Source organism: Staurois parvus, unplaced genomic scaffold (assembly GCF_062004578.1).
Source record: "Staurois parvus isolate SC_StPar_1 unplaced genomic scaffold, SC_StPar_1.0 ptg000287l, whole genome shotgun sequence".
NCBI lineage: Eukaryota > Metazoa > Chordata > Amphibia > Anura > Ranidae > Staurois > Staurois parvus.
In genome coordinates, this window is record NW_028318083.1 from 20804779 (window position 1) to 20819824 (window position 15046).

The 15046-nt window shown below is 43.1% G+C and overlaps 1 protein-coding gene across 1 annotated transcript in view; it reads right to left on the reverse strand.

The window, feature by feature from the left end:
• Nucleotides 1-15046, reverse strand: part of JARID2 (jumonji and AT-rich interaction domain containing 2) — a 175685-nt gene that overhangs the window by 137422 nt on the left and 23217 nt on the right. Inside the window, exon 2 of the mRNA XM_089682296.1 lies at nucleotides 12171-12303. The gene's annotated coding sequence lies outside the window, so the exon portion shown is untranslated. The remainder of the gene's footprint in view (nucleotides 1-12170; nucleotides 12304-15046) is intronic.

The window sequence follows — 15046 nt, forward strand, 5'->3', positions numbered from 1 at the left end:
AAGGCCCTATTAACTGAATGATTAAATAATTAATTTCGGCCCACCCATGGTGGCCAATGCAAATGTTTCATTTTGGCCATTTGGTGGACCTGATGACCAGAAAGTTACTCTCTTTTAATTCTCTCAGAGATAAATACCAATTACCATATCAGTCATACTTTGCTTACTTGCAAATACGACACTGTTTGAGTAGTTAGTAATTCAATTGCATGCAGGGCTGCTGTTAGAAACCATGGGGCCCTGTACAGTCAACCTGACAGCCCCCTCCCCCCCCCCAAAAAAAAACAACACAGTTTACTTTGCTGCTTTTATGAATGAACACAGCGAGTGATCGGTACTGATCGCTCATTGTGCTCATTCATGAAAGTAAGGGGCTGGTAAATGTGACATTTACCAGACCCTTCTTCCACTCTCCTTCCCGAAGGACCCAGGGGGGCCTGGGCAACAGGGTGAAAAGTATGATGCACAGGGAGAGTGATGGGTGAGGCGGGGGAATTACTAGAACCCATCTGCTGTATGTCTCTCTGCAGCTGCTGCAAACCAGCAGGAGGGAGAGGAGAAGCAGCCTTCAGCTGCTGCAGAGAGTGCTATACAGGGGATCGGCTCCAGTAACCACCCCCCCCCCCATTCATACCCAGAGTCTGCTGTCAGATTTGGGCAGCACTGGGGATAGTGCTGCAGGCTTCTATATACAGTTGCATTGAGAATCGAGACTTTACAAGGTTTGCTTACCTGCCCCCTACCCTCATTTTCTGCTGCCAGTGAGGGAGGAGGTGGGAAAGGGGTTTAGGATGATAGAAGAAAGATGTGGGTAGAGGGCAGGTAAACAAACCCAGCAAAGTCCTGATTTGACAGCACTCCTGTGTTCAGAAGCCGGCAGCCGTGTGTATAAGGAATATAGGAGCGCTGCACTTGGACCAGCCTTCCTCCTGGCTATCTTCCACTCCTGGACACTTCAGTACTCGGTTTTGTGGGCTCTGCACTCTTTCCTCCTCCTCCCTTTAGCCGGTGCAGCACTCCTGTGTGTCTGTGAACACTGCTGCCAGATTGTTAATACAGGAGCAATACATTAGCAGGAAGGAGAAAAGAAAAAGAGAACACAGCCTGCACCTGTTCCCGGCTCTCTCCTCCTTTCCTTACTGCTCCAATTGCTTGGCTGACAGGAGTGATGATGCCACTGTCATTATTCTTGTCAGCCTTATAACAGCCCCATCTCTGCAATAAACCACTGCGCTCAGGGCAGCTGTCCCCCCTGCCCACCACGTGTCCCAGTCCTGCTACTATGCACTGCATAACATCCTCTTGAATGAAGCTCTGCTGTGCACAGTATAGTGACCTCTTAGCCATGTCATTGTCTCAAGCATGTGACACAATCAACAATTTTCTCCAACAAGAAAGATGTAGTAGTTACCTCTTTTTTTTACTCATCTCTAATATGGCTTTATTTCTTTATGAATCTGTAGCAACAATAGTGCCATACAGTAAAAGTGCTGCAAATAAGAACTACTTGAATTTGTTGTATACATTAGTGCCAACAATGAAAATGTTGCCCAGGCTTTCTGAATTTGGCATAAGGCTTCCAACTACATACACCCCTTCAGAAATTTCTAACACTGTAGATACCCACGCAATAAAGACTGCAGATCTATATAAAACTGAAACGGATTTCTACCTTCAAAAGAGGCTTTTCTGGAGCTCAAAAAAATCTGCAAATTAACAGATTTCATATGTTCCAAATAATGTCATTTTAGTCATAACTGGAATTCTCCCTGTTCTCTTATATTCATTCCCTGTTTTAAATTTGCCTGTATACTTATTTTTCTAGTAGCTCTAAATCTGAATCTGTTAAATGGCAGGCTGATTTACTCCCTGCTTTCAAGCATCATATTTTACAGTATTAAAGCTTTCCACACACAGATGACAGTCACACAAAACTTCCATTTCAGACCCATGGGAGGTTCTGGTCAGTCTTTCCATTTACATGGACATGTACATTCTTGCTAAGCAGGAAGGCTGTGAATACGTGTCTGGCAACTTAGGCCTCATTCACACAGGTGTATCTAAGCATACACCAGTGCGAGGAGCCGTGTTTTCCCATGCATCTGTGTGCAGACAGTCCCATTCATGTGAATTGGGACCCATTATATGCATGGACACAGCCACTGGTCCCAATTTGAAGGCTGTGCAGATGAGGATGTGTGTTCCCATAGCATACTGTGTGCGTTTGAAGACACGCACCTGCACAGCTTTCAAATTGGGACCAGCAGCTGTGTCTGTGCAGCAGATATGTCCCCATAGACATGAATTGGACTGCCTGCATGTGCATGCATGGAACACCTATGCATCCTGTGTGGGTAAACATGGCCCTTAGCATGGATGTACGCTTAGATACGCCCACGTGACCAAGGCCTTAGGATGCTTTCACAGAGACATCATAAGTTTAATCATGTTTTGTGCTAAGAAATAACTAATGAATACGGATTCAGGTTACATCTGTTTTCATATCTGCCCTTAGTTCAGTTCAGTTTACATCAATTAGTGACTGTATGTACATCCGTTTTATCAAATGCCTGCTTTCTTGGTTGATAAAAAGGTATAAACAAAAAATATTTCTTACTGGCAAACAAATGGAAACACAAGGTACATATTCGGATGTAATCCATTTATATCCACAAAACCAAAAAAGGACAAAACCCTTTTTATTTTTTTTTTGTGGGTGGAAATGAAAGGACCTAAATAGACTATTTACATCTGTCTAGCCAAAGATATTCATTGTGTTTCAGTCTGGATCTGTCTAAAAAACTGACAGATGGATCTAAATTGAACCCCCATGTAAAAGGGCCCTTAAAAGTCTACATGCATTTTAACAGAGGGTTTGCTCCGCAGAGAATTGTGTGGCTGCAGTTCCACTTGTAACAAAAATCCTAATAAATCTGGATGCAAGGAAATCGATTGAAATCAGGTTAAAACCGAACTCTCTGCAACTGGTCTGTTATCAGATATTGTTCTCTGCTATCTCAACTATAACACACCTCCTTTTGTTATGAAGAAAAAGAGGGAGGTGTCATATAATCCTAAGGCTCGGTTCACACTACTGCAACCTGAAAGCCGAACGACTTACAGTGCGACTTTGCCAGGCGACTTCCTAGCAACCTGAGTACGACTTTCATGTGACTTTGTCTGGGTGATCTTTCTATTATGTTGGATCTAAATCACATCGATATAGATGAGCATATGACTTGAAGGTGACTTCCATTAAAGTCTATGGGCACAAGTCAAACAGAAGTTGCCTTGAAATAGTACAGGAACCCTTTCTAAAGTCTGAGCGACTTCAGTAATGCTAATTAAGACAGCTCTCATTAACATGGGATTTCACATGCAATACGACTTGGGGTCTCACAAGTTGGAGCACAAGTCACGGCAGTGTGAACCGAGCCTAACAGTGTTAAGTAATCCTAACATACTTCCTTGTCTTAGGGTGACAATGCTGTTCAGTACAGGTTCTCATTTTAGGGCAGGAAGCAATCTAAAGTGGAATTCCAGGCTACACCCATCTAATTTATAAACTGCTCATACCCCCCTTCTAACACCTATAATAATTACCCTGTAGATGAAAGATGTGTATACGTACCTATTCTCAGGGTGCTCTGGTCTGGTCAGCTTCAGGGGAGAGGAGGGAGCACGCCGACAACAGCTGGAATGCCTGAGCGGTGATGTCACCCTTAGCCTTACTAGGGGCCATCCATTGTCACTGCTCTCCCCTCTCCCTGAAGCCGCTGCTAGCTTAGAGAGAAGAGCTGATCATGTGACTGGACCAGAGCCCCCTGAGAAAGTATAAACATCTTTCTTCTACAGGGTAACTAGTATGGGTGAAGGGGTATGGAAACAGTTTAAAGATTAGATAGTTATAGCCCAGAATTCTTCTTTATTTATAGGATTACCAGGACAAAATGGAGAAAAAAAAAAAAAAAAACAATCATGCAGTCAGCACATTTAAAGCAGTACTAAACCCAAGAGCAATAATTTATTATAGTGCAGCTTACCAGTCCTTGATGGCTGCATTAGTTTTCATTTTTAGGCTTTCTTTCTTCTATTTTCACTTGATGATCCAGGCAATAAGCCCGTTGTTTTTCAAAAGAACAAGCTTTCCAGCAGAATGTAGCAGTTTACAGGGATGCGATAAGCCATTTAACACTGGCAGGGGTGCTTAAAATGGTCAGCTTTTATTTATGTAAAAACCTTTATCTCAAAAGGAAACAGACTGTTTGCTGTAACTGCTTACAAATTGTTAATGTATCTGCTAATGCATCAAACACTCCACTCCCCCCCCCCCATACTAACAATACAGCTGTCTACTGTGCCCATTTATCCAGAGTGGGGGCACTCTAATACAGGAGGTGTGTTACTGGCCAGATCACCAGGTGAAAACAGAGGGAAATTGCCTAGCAAAAAAAAAAACACATCTAATGATTGGTATGCTGCAATATATTACATTTTTGGTTTTGGGTTTAATACCTTATTAAGCAACGGTAAACTGAAATACTATCAATTTTTGTTCTTAGGTTTAGATTTCATTCATTTTAATGTTTCAATTCTGTATCTGCTCTCACCAAGGAAACTGTGCTCCCTATGCATCTTTTAAGTTAATTGTGTCTGAGGCCTATTAGAGCTTTTAGTTTTTTTGCTGGCTGGAGTGGAACACAATCACAACCATGGGCATTTATACTTTCTCTTATCCTCACAAGCTATACAATGGATTCAAACATCACTTTTAACAATCTGAAGTGTATGAATCAATACTCAAGTGAAAATGTGCAGACAAATCTCAGTGCCCCATCAATATCTGACCCCTTTTTAAAAAGAGATTTTCCACGTCTCAGCTCAGTTGCCCAGGTATCATATTGGCCTATTAAAGGTAACAGGATTGGAATAATTAGGACCACAAACAGACCCTCAAGGTGGGTGCACAAACACACAAAGATTTCCACAGAAAATAACGTTTTCACATATCTATTAATAATAATAATAATAATAATAATAATAATCATCATCTATTTCACAGGCTTTTCTTTTCTTTCCAAAACACTCAGGAAACAATGAAAGGCCAATTACTGTTGGATGACAACTTATTCTATTCTATTTGTATGTAAAGTAAAAATGTGGTTAAGGCCCCTGCCAGGTTTTTTCTTCTGTCTGTGTCTTATCAATTAGATTTCCCAGAGACACAGTAGGAAGTAAGAGGAAATCTCTACAGAGCAAAAAAGTGGTGTTAGAACAGACTTCACCTTGGGAAGATTTTCCCTGTCCTTCTGTGCCAACTGTAAAATTATGAATTTCCTATCACTTCCTCTACCATAGACAGTGGCCACAAAATGTCAATAGTAAAAGAAATTCTCCCCAGGACACAGACAACAATAAAAACTCGACAGAAGTTCTAGCCCTTCTACGTTCTCTCTAAAAGATTTGCCCCTATAAAATCCTCTATTCTCAGACTGCTTTATTTAGATGATAATGGATAGATCACAATAAAACCCAACAGTAACATTTCAAAACATATACACTCACTGACCACTTTATTAGGTACGCCTTGCTAGTGCCAAGAAAATATCCCCCACACCATTACACCACCACCAGCCTGAACCTTTGATACAAGGCAGGATGGATCCATGCTTCCATGCTGTTTACGCCAAATTCTGACCCTAACATCTGAATGTCACAGCAACCAGTCTGCCCATTCTCCTCTGACATAAACAAAGCAAGTAGTTTCCACCAAGTCTAGATGCCTAAATGCATTACTTTGCTGCCATGTGATTGGCCGATTAGCAATTTGTGTTACCAAGCAATTGAACAGGTTTACCTAATAAAGTGGCCGGTGAGTGTGCAATACATATTGATCATTCACCTTGCAGAGTACAGACATAGAAATTTTCTGCAAAGTTCTATTAAGTTTGGCAGACTGTGAATGCAGATAACATGATATTATCCCCAAATAGGTATGTCCCCAAACAGATTACAGCCAATTAATAAACATTAGCTTTGACCGTCTATTTAAGTTTATTCTAATTTAAAAGGCTGTCTTCTGAGACAGCATCTGAATACAGATATTCATTATGGAATCTTCAGCACTGTTTAAACTGATATTGCATTGAAATGTTAGTCTACAAAGCATTTCAAACACTCCATTTAAACCTATAGGTAAGAAGTTTGTTGTGATGGCTAACATTTGATTATCCAAATTAAAATAAAGGAACTGAATCATTAACAAATGGAAAGGGGAAAACAGTACTCCTGCAAATCTAGTAGGGATCTCTGTTTTGAGATCTATTTAAATAAAAGAAGTGATCCTGGCTGCAGATGCCATTGGAGGCACGATTAAGGCTCGTTCACACTTGGCTGTTTTACCAACGCTTGCCAAACGCCCCTATAGCGTTTGGCAAGCATTGGTCCGGCGTTTGTGGAGCGGTTTTTAACGCTCTGCAGACGCTCCGCAAACGCCACATGCGCGGATTAACGGCGGTTGCTAGGCGTTTGCCGAGCGTTAACGCCCCACAAACGCATATAATGCAGTTTGAGTGGTGTTACCGCTCCGCAAACGCCCCGCAACCGCGTCGCAACCGCACCGCAAACGCCAGTCGGGAGTTTGTAGAGCGGCACCATAGATGAGAATAGGAGGCTTCAACGCCTCCTGGCTCAACCAGAGGCGTCCGTTTTGCCGCAACGCGACGCAAACGCTCTCATTAGAACAGTACCATGTGCTGTAATGTGCAGAATTGGCAGAGACGTTTGGGAAGTGGTAAAAACTCTTCCCAAACACCTCTCTGCCGCCTGCACACAACGCTAGTGTGAATGTAGCCTTATGTTATCAAAAGATCAAGAGAAAAAAATAAATCTCCTAAAAAGCTGACATTACTGGGTGTGAAGCCAGATTTTTACATGGGATTATCGTTGCAAATGTTTGACTCTTTTTTGGATTCACAAATCATCAGCTAGGGCAGCATTCATGGTAAAAAAAAAAAAAAAAAAAAAAAAAAAAACATTAAAAACATTTAGACTAAACTGAATCTTCAACAGGTTATGGACACTGGGCTTGCTACACATACCCAGGAAAACATCATAGAAATATACAAAGCGAGTTATATACCGTACTCTGTACTTCTTCCGTACTATTGCTCATCTCCTTGCACTTGTCAGCAATCCCCAGCTGTCAAAATGACAGCTGAGAACTTCTGTGTAAATAGAGCTGCTGTAATAGCTGCTACTGCCAAGAACAGACTGTCTGACACAGTGTTTAGAGAGGTACAAAGTAACATTGTTACATTTGTATCTAGTCTGTTTAATCTGCAGATCAAAAGTAAAGAACTTCATATATTGTACTTTGCTATCCATTTATTAATGCTAGCAGCATACGGATTAAAAATAGTCCATGTTGATTGAGAAGGTGAAGGACAGGGGTCAGCAGGGCAGAGGACAGGGGTTAGTATTAAGTGACGCAGAGTTCAAAGGTCAGTAGTAGATGAGGTAGGATTCAGAGGTCAGTATTAAGTGATGCAGAGGACAGATTTTGCCTAAAAATGGGAGAAGCTTAAAGGGGAATGATTAAACAGAAGCTCTGCCTAGTCGCTGTATACACTACACAAATATAGCACAGTCATTGTACCCACAAAATACTCCTACTTACTATGTCACAAGTGAGTGTCTCACAGACACACATAAACCTCAGAAAGAAGGATCATTTTTAAAAATTTAAACATTTCCATCACATATGCTTTTTTGCACACTAAAAATTATCGCTTTGTCTGAACCTACCTTAAAAAAAGAAAAACATTAAAACCAACAATTGTTGGGACAACGAACACTTTGGTCAAGTAACATACAACATGTGGGGGTCAGGAGCAAACAACATCAAAACAACATATAGAGTTCAGCTTCGGGATGTGCCCACAAGTTCACATCAGATTCCCCCCTTACATCAAGAATTACTATCATAGTTCCCCCTCACACACAGAACCCCCCCCCCCCCCCACACACACACACACACACACACAAAAAGCAGAGTCATCCCTCTTACCTTATGGTCCCCAGAGCCCCCCTTTACATCAGGGTCTCCAGAACCACCTACTTTACATCAGGATCCCCACAGTCACCCCCTCCTCCCCCATGTCAAGGTCCCCAGAGTAATCCTCTCTTACATCAGGATCCCCAGAGGCCCCCTCTTTACATCAGGGTCCCTAGAGTCATTTCCTTAAAGGAGAGTCCCCAGAGTTTCCCTTGTTAGATCAGGTCTCCAGAGTCCCCCTTCACATCAGGGACCCCCCTCCTGCTTACATCAAGAGCCCCTCTTGAATTACTGTAACAGGGAGTTGGTGTCTGTGTGCAGATGGCTTCCATTTTGTTGAAGTCTACTAGAGCCTGACAAGCTGATCCTGTCCATTTTGCCCCAGTCTATTCACATGCTAATCCTACTGATACAGGTTTGGGGAGCATTCAAGCAGTAGTATTTTCATTGTTTTGTCACATTGTTACACAAGCTTTCAATGGTCACTACAAGTGGCCATTTTAACACACATTAAAAGGCTAGGTCCACTTTTGTTGTAATCAGGATCCCTCCAGATCAATGGCATGCAACTGTAGGGAGTGTATACTAGTTGACAGGAAATGGCTGCAACAACGCAGGGTCAGCAGCACTGAGATGAAAAGGGTGAAAGTAAATATTTGATTTAGAAAAAGGCAAATGTTTATTATACACACTGTTTTAGCAAACTAATATTAATTCAGCTAGGCCTTGTTCACATGGGCGACAGAGGGACAGCAAAAAGGGGGGTTTTACTGTCCACCAACTGCCCACCTGAAAGACAGAATGCAGCTGGGTTGTACAAGCACATCTTTTCACACAATATAATTATTATTTATTTTATGCATATTGTGTTAGCAGTGCATTGTATTTATTATCCCTGCTTTAGGAAGTAGGTGGCATTCGACTTATCTTTGGACTTTTATACATTATCTAAACTATCCCCTTCCCTCCCCACATTCAGGCACTCCCTCAAAACCCATCTCTTCAGGGAAGCCTACCCCACCCTCACCTAACGGCCATTCTCCCTCATTCCTCCCACCACTTCATTCCCCTCAGCCACTTCTTATTGTTCCACTACCCCCTCCCTCCTAGATTGTAAGCTTGAAAGAGTAGGGCCCTCTTACCCCTCGTACGCTGTCTGTTTTTGTTGTACTGTGCCATGTATTGTCCCCCCTATTGTACAGCGCTGAGCAAACCCTTTGGCGCTATATAAACCCGATGTAATAATAATAATAATAATAATCTGTATTAGTTTGTATTTATTTTTGCACTATTTTATGATTATTTATTTGTTTCAAGCACATTTTTTGGCATTAATTTATTTATTTTACATATATGGTGTTAGCAGGGCAGCATTGTGTTTACCATCCCTGCTGCAGTAGGTGGCACTTTGGTTCACATATGTGTATGTAGACTATTAATTGTTCACACAGTTTGTAGCAATATTTATTTACTTTATTCTAATGTGTTAACAGCCTAGCACTGTTTACTATATTTATGTCTGTTTTGATGTGTGAACACATACTGGTGCTTGCAGCACTATGTTAGATTGTGTTTTGATTAATAATTTTGCACATTTGGTGGCAGCGCACTAGTTTTCTTTTTTTTGCTTATGTAGCAAAAATTATATCTTCTCTGTGTTCAGTGACAGTACCATTGCCAAATGTAACCCATTCAAGTAAATGGGCCACCCCATAACCACAAGCAAAAAGTTCACAGTGTGGTGCTCTAACAGACTCTTAAAAGTGATTCACTGCAGATTGATTTTCAGAGGGGCAACAAGGGCTGCTGTCTGTGTGAATGAGCCCTTAAGAGTATACATTTACTGGAGGGAAAATGCATTCTATATGAACCATACACTGTGACTTCTGGACTGTGTATCCCTACAAATTATTCCACCAATTAATAAAGATAATTATGATGGCAACTACAATAGACAAATGTAGAGCATAAGGATGCCCTTTGATCGCTGTGATAAAATTGACTGTATGTGTATATTAATATATAACTGTAGGAGTTAATTAGAGTCAAGCCTCTGGTGAGCATAGCTTTACTAATTATACTGTTTGATGGGCATTTCTCTCAACAGGGGATATTCACTTTAAGCTCCTTAATTACTAGGAAGTATGGCTATCTAAACAAGTATTCACCACAGCTACTTTCCATGCAAAATAAATGTTTTTCCTCTTTTAAACATTTAGTGCCGGTTCATATATATGTGGATTGGATGTGGTTTGAACTGCATCCAATCCACGTGACATGTGAAATAACATTGCTTCCTATGGTGCCTGTTCACATATGTCCAATGCACTGACAGTGCGGTTTGCAAAAGTGACGTACGATTTCTGATCCGCGTGTCGTAAGGTTCAAGTGCAATTCACAGACTATTGACTTCTATGGGAACCGTTTCTAAACCGCACATGTGTGAACAGGATAAAATCCTGCCCTAATCCTGTCCCAAAACTGATATAAACCTAACATGAACCGCTGAATAACTACTGTATCAATTAACTGTGAAACCTGAGCTTCAACCCGCACATGTGTGAATCAGCTCTTAAGCATACTAAAAAAAGAGTTATGCTGACCTTATATGGATCAAGATTCAGCAGGGACTGGCTGAATTTCAATCTATGTATGGGCAGGCTGACTGTACCCCAAGTCGAACCATCAATCGACTTGGTCAAAAAAAATGTTTTACATGCAATCACTGCTGGAGGCCATAGCCGTTAGCAGTAATCATTGTGTTCTGCCAGCTAGGAGAAAGGCTCCCCGCAAACACTCCCCTCCCCCCCCCCCCCAACCGGCAGAACACAATAGCGCTGCAGCAGACATTCCCCTCTCAATGCACTGACTGTGTTTTTGGGGGAATCAAGTGATTTTCTTTCCTTCCACCCGTGGAGGAAGGAATAAGAATCAAAACATGTATGGACTGCCGTAGGCTGGATACACAAGGATCGAAATTCTGATGGTTCAGCATGGGACAACCAAATTTTGATCTTTGTGTAGCCTTCCCTGTTTGTCAGAAGACAGTTGTTAGATCAGCTTCTTCCAAACAGACCAGCGGGATAACCTTCCCTGATCAGCGGCTTTCTGCCAATCGGCTGCAGCGGTGATCAGTGTGTTCTGGCAGTAGAGAACTCCCACTGTCAAAATATTATGTCCCCGAGTGTACCCATCCTTAGGATTCCAGCTAATGTACTTGCTGTGTAAAGTTGGCCATACACATATAGATTTCGTTTTTCTCCATGTAGCCTGCAGGCTGAAAAACTCATGCTGAAAAACAGATTTCTCCATCCACAGTACACCGTGCAGATGAATGAATTTCCTGCTGTGGCTATTGTACTGTATTTTGGCAGCTGGCCCACCAATATATCTGTTTGGATGCAGAAGCTGTCAGCCAATAATTTTCTGCTTGGCTCCTTCAATTTTTCAATTGAGTTCACTGAGTGAACTTCCAGTTCACCGAAACACGGACACAATTCACTCTGTATCTACAGTATAATCTATAGGCTTCTTTAGTCTCTTATACCTCCTGCTCTGCCTTTTTTCTCAGAAACAACAGCATTTTGTCATTTCTGTGAGTTAAGGAGCAGGTGTTTGTCAAAAGCTGTATCTCATCTTGTGCTTTCTTCACTGCCCTGCTTTTGAAGAGCTATAATTTAACATACATTTTGCTATTAACACTTTAAAATATTTTCCCTATGGTTATTATGGTTCTGCAATGACTCATGATTGCTTATTACTCCTTTTTCCCACTTTCGACATAACTACATTATATATCAACCTACATAATCTGCAACCATGAAATACTGTCAGCTCATTACTTGTGCAAAATTAAAGTGATTGTAAACACTCACATATACCCAGTGAAGTGACAGGCCTCAGGTGCTGCACAGAGATGAAACAAATCCTCCTACATAAGTTGTACCTGTTTATCTGCAGTCTTGTCTTCTACAGCCTTTCAAAGTGCTGAATTCGCTAGCTTTATGCTTCCTTCCCTTTCCCTATACACACTATGTTATAATTCAGGAACCTGATGAGTCCAGGGTTAAAGTTAAATTTTCTGTATGCATGATTAGACCAATATACTACCAACCTTTTCCTTACTGGCCCATCTTCCGAATCTGATGATGTTACACTATTGGTTTGTGAAGACCCTTGAGATGTATCATCCTTCTCAGTTTCTGAAGACTGTCCTGATCCTTTAGACTGTCCATTAAGAAGAAGACCTGCAGGAAAAAAAAAATCTAAAATTAGACTTGAGCTACTTGCTAAATAGTGTATGGTTTATAAAATTGCATGCTTTCTTAAAGTGATTGTGAAGCTTCGCTTTTTTTTTTTTTTAAATAACATGTTATACTTACCTGCTCTGTGCAATGGTTTTGCATAGAGCAGCCCGATGCTACCACTGGCACTTCGGCTCTTCCGCCTGCTGAGTGCCTCCATAGAATAGAATAGAATGCATTAGGGTAAAAAGGCTTTAGAACCACTAAGTAAACCAGCCCAGAGATGATACAGTTCAACCATAAGGTTGAACAAAAGAAACTAACTCAGCGGATTGCTGTAAAAAAGGCCTGGATTCTATCTTGGATACACAGAATATAACTGGTTACTAACATTTATAGGTAAAGTTGATCCAGGGAATATCTGATTGCCTCTCGGGGGATCAGGAAGGATTTGTTTTCTCCTGCAGGAGCAAATTGGATCATGCTTTGCAGGGGTTTTTGTCTTCCTCTGGATCAACTGTGGGTGTAGGATTATAACTTATTTTTTCATGGTTGAACTGAATGGACTTTTGTCTTTTTTTCAGCCAGACTAGCTTTGTAACTAAGTAATTCCCCCATCCACACACTTGATGTTAGTGGGGGAATCCTCCCTCCTATGCCTTTGTATTCTGACAACGAGGAGACTTCCAACAGGCTGGTCAATTGGTTGATTGACTACTGTACAACCTTCTTGCCCATACATGAGACCACATTTGTCTGGTTCCTTCTGAATTGGCCAGAATTTTAATTCCTGTATGGAGTCACTATAGGAGAAGAAGGGCCAAAGCTCTTTTAGACATACTTCTCCTGTGGATCACAGGAGTATACTTCGTTCTGCACTCCTGTGACCCGTTTTCAGCAAAGAGCGAGCTAAAGTCGGCCGACATCATTCAGCTGGTGAAGCTCTGGAGAGATGCCGACTTTACAGTTGGGATCCTCTCAGTGAGTTGCCAAGAACCTGAACCAGCTGCTCCCGCCCTCTCCCTTCTAGCTCTGCCCCTCCACAGATGGAGGGGCACAGCAGAGAGCCAGTGACTAATAGTCACTGGCTCTTTGCAGATTGAAGACCGGGAACTGAACGATCAGCTGTATTTGAGGTCTTAGAGGCGAGGGACAGCTGCAGTTGGGATCGGTGCTGCAGCCATCTAGGGTGAGTATGTATGTTTTTTTTTTTATTCACGAATTTCTCTCTTTTTTTATTCACAAAATACAAGCATGATTTTTTTTTTGTTTTATTACCTTCTCACTTACTAAAGCACCTATGGATAATGTTTAAGCAGCCAAGATAAATAATGCTAGGGAAAAAAACTGTATTTTAAAATAAATTTAATTAAATGAATCACTTGTCATGTAGTCCCAATCATCACTGTATTGACTAAACACTGAAATAAATTGGAATGTGTTAAAAAAAGAAAAAACAAACATACTGATGCTCCAATAAGATTTCAAGCATGAGATGTGCTATAACCAATATTTCTCAGTCAATTTTCACGCATAAAATGGTGTTGAAATCCACTGAGCTTGCAGGGTTTTGTTTACAGATGTTGGTGAGTTGAACAACGTCTTAGATCTCATAGGGTTTTTCCTAAGGCAAAATTAACTCTTTGTTGAATTTCCCTTCTGCCTCTCCATTACCAGCAAGAATGTTCACGTCCTTTTAACTCCAGTGATGGTGATTTACTCAAAATGAAGAATCAAGTGAGAACTCCTTGTTAAGGATTGACGTGCAAGCGGAGGTAAGAAACAAAAGTCCGAAAGAGATTTCCAGAAAAGTCAATAAGAAACAAAAACCCAGTATCAAATTCTTATCAGTGTTTGATGATACGAGTCAAGGATTAGGGTCAGTGTGCGTGTTTTGAGTCTCACCCCAAACTAGGAATCGCTAGTGAGGATTTTACACGACAAATTTCAGGACTATATGTAGGCCAGGAGGGGTTTAGGGGAGGGGGAAAGGAGGGAGGGGGAAAGGAGGGAGGGGGAAAGGGGGGGAGGGGGAAAGGGGGGGAGGGGGAAAGGAGGGAGGGGGAAAGGAGGGAGGGGGAAAGGGGGAAGGGGGGAGGGGAAAGGGGGGAGGGGGAAGGGAGGGAGAGGGAGGGGGAAGGGAGGGAGAGGGAGGGGGAAGGGAGGGAGGGGGAAGGGAGGGAGAGGGAGGGGGAAGGGGGAGAGAGGGGGGAGAGAGGGGGGAGAGGGGGGAGGGAGGAGGGGAGAGGGAGAGGGGGGAGGGGAGAGGGAGAGGGGGGAGGGGAGAGGGAGAGGGGGGAGGGGAGAGGGAGAGGGGGGAGGGGAGAGGGAGAGGGGGGAGGGGAGGGGGGAAGGGAGGGGGGAGAGGGGAAGGGGGGGAGGGAGGGGGAGAGAGGGGAAGGGGGGAGGGAGGGGGCGGGGGAAGGGAGGGGGCGGGGCGGGGGAAGGGAGGGGCGGCGGAAGGGAGGGGGGCGGCGGAAGGGAGGGGGGCGGCGGAAGGGAGGCGGGCGGCAGAAAGGGAGGCGGGCGGCAGAAAGGGAGGCGGGCGGCAGAAAGGGAGGCGGGCGGCGGAAAGGGGGGGGGCGGGGGAAGGGAGGGGGCGGGGGAAGGGTGGGGGGGCGGGGGAAGGGAGGGGGCGGGGGAAGGGAGGGGGCGGGGGAAGGGTGGGGGGGCGGGGGAAGGGTGGGGGGGCGGGGGAAGGGAGGGGGCGGGGGAAGGGAGGGGGCGGGGGAAGGGAGGGGGGAGG